Source organism: Phasianus colchicus, chromosome 1 (genome assembly GCF_987193195.1).
Source record: "Phasianus colchicus chromosome 1, bPhaCol1.hap1.1, whole genome shotgun sequence".
Taxonomy (NCBI): Eukaryota; Metazoa; Chordata; class Aves; order Galliformes; family Phasianidae; genus Phasianus; species Phasianus colchicus.
Genome location: NC_143436.1, coordinates 82,718,882 through 82,721,510, shown reverse-complemented (window position 1 = coordinate 82,721,510; position 2,629 = coordinate 82,718,882).

The window sequence follows — 2,629 nt, the reverse complement described above, 5'->3', positions numbered from 1 at the left end:
CTTGTTATCTCTCACATTATTTTATTTCTGGGGCTTGGAATGCAGCATCATTTGACCTTTTTTTAATCTCTTTCAGATTTCATCGCTTGTCACGCTGTACTTTTCTTCACTGGCTTTTAATGGTTTCCTGGGACTGTCTAAATACACACAAGCCTCTCAATGGAAAGAAAGTGTCTATTAATGACACCACAGGACACCTGCACAGTGTAAACTGTTATATATTGTTCCAGTTCCCCAGAAGCCCAATTGACTTCCATTTGTTCAAATATAAAATTTAACCACGTAATGATGCACTTACGATCTAGCAGAATCCTGACCAGAATTCTTGGCAAAGGCTTGCAAGGCTGCTGAAATTTTAGACTGGTTTTATAAATGATAGCCTTCCCACAACTGCTTTTGCATTACACAGTCCTTTGACTGTTGCAGCTGTCATGCAAAACCAGTTTTTTATTTGCTGGCCAGAATGCTGTGTGAAAGGTACCATCACCTTTTGACCCAACTAAAGAAAATCTTAATGCAAGTTTTTTGATGTTATCTTTATTGCAAAGATCTTTCCTGATTATTTTTGTGCTATTGGCACTGTTGGCTTTAGTGTATAGGGTACAACCCAACAACAGTAGCTCTCATAGTTGGTGTTTTGTCCATAAAGAAAGACAGTGAAGTGCGAAACTTAATTCATTGGTAAGCTCAGCTTCCAGAAGGAAGTCACCCCACAAGCAATGGAAAGTATGTCTTTAAATATCTAATTGCCAACACACTTTTCACTTGTTGAATCTACACTGTCTCTGTAGCAATATCTGTTTACTTAATACCAAGCCTGACATTTGGCATGGTTCAATCTTGCTGACTGATGTGCTCCATGCTGGAAAGAGCCTTTCCAAACTGGACTTTCTGTTGTGTGCTGTTAGCTGTACCAGGAAAGCTGAAGTGATTCATTATCTTCTTTGACCCCACTGAAACTAGTGCTGCAAAGCCTCTCTGTGGGTGTAAGACCTTTTCTTTGGTTTCTCAGAGGAATAATCCTTGTTGTATTTGGCAAAGGGCTTGTGGGAGCAGAGTCTGAGTGTGCAGAGTTTCTGGGGTGAAAGGTGGTGAATAGATCTACGTGATGTTTTACTCCTTAGGTGAACTGGCACTCTTCCAGCTGGCCGGCTGGTGGCACTGTTAATCAGCTGCAGCAGCACACGTTGCTCTCGGGCCTCTTTTCAGAGAGCAGGGCCACGATCTCCTGCCTGGAAAAATACTAACTCTTTGCCAGAATGAGGGTGTCAGTTATGCTTTTCTCTTGGTCAGCTTCCGTGAACGCTTAATGTGTAATTTCGGTCTGAAGACTAAAGGCTCTGTACCTCCACCTCTTGATTTCCTTTATATTTATTGCCCTTTAAGAGGTTTAATTCCCGAGTGTTCCACCATGTGCAGATTTGTTCTGCAGCTACAGGTTCTCTGGCCACCATGCAGTTACACTTGACTGAAGTTTGTAAATACTGAGCATAACCTATGCGACAACTACAGCCAGGTATTCCTATTTGAGACCCCATGCTTTCCTTCTATGAGAAGTTGGGACTCTGCTCCTGTCCTGTGTCCCCCACCCCTTTAGCACATCTGATGGAGTTATTAAGGAGAGGAGAGCACGATTTCTTGCTTATTAATGTCCCTTACCCTCTAAGTTAATGTCCACAAGGGGCTGACATCCACATGCAGGGGATGGAGCAGAGCAGATTGTAGTCCTCTAACTTAGAGACAAGTTAGTCAACGGACATCCTCTTTTCCCCTTCTATTCTTCTTGGCCTGTAACTTGCCTTTTTTTTTTTTTTTCCTTTTAAATTTACCTAGGATATGCTTCTGGAGGGGACTGTTTTTTTCTTTTTTGAACATTAAATTCACAGAACCCAAAGGAAGGTCCTACCTCCAACTGCCTTGAATCTGAAATAAGATTTCAGCTGAATACTGAACTGCGTTTTGTAGGATTTCTGCCAAATGAAGCTTTCCTAGTTTGCTACCCACCACCATTTCTCTTTATTTGGGCAGAAATTGTGTATTTTGGATGATGAATTCCATAAAGGGCTCTGTAGCTTTTTTGTTAGTTGCTATGCAAAATAAATGTCATGCTGTTTCTTCAGCTGTGCAGTGCTACGCATTTTCCCTTTCTAAATAGCAACCACCCCAAAAAGGAAGGAAGGTGCTTCTTTGTACTTATGTCCCTCTGGCCTTCCTTTTCCTCTAAACAAGATTTTCTGCAGCATAAAAGCTGAACTATGGCTCCTTGTGTGTATCTGTTGTTGCACATTTACTCAGTCTTCAGATGTATGCTGGTAGATGGAGGTCACTGGCAGGGAGTGAGGTCATGCAGTTTGAATGGGCTATACAAGCAGTATCATCCCAGAGAACCTGTGAAGGGGCATCCAGCCCTCTTCATCCCATGCTGGAGGGTCAAGCTGATGCCATATAAGAGTGAGCAGTAACTCAATCAGTAACTCAGTGATGTTTGTTCTAGCTCAGCTTGTGCTTATGTTTCTTACTTGAGATGGGTCACTCTCAAAGCATTGTGCACACAAATTTTAGTTTAGGTGAGGAAGCTCTGTGGCCTCCAACTTGAGAATGATCTTTTCATCCTACGCAGTAAGCAGTA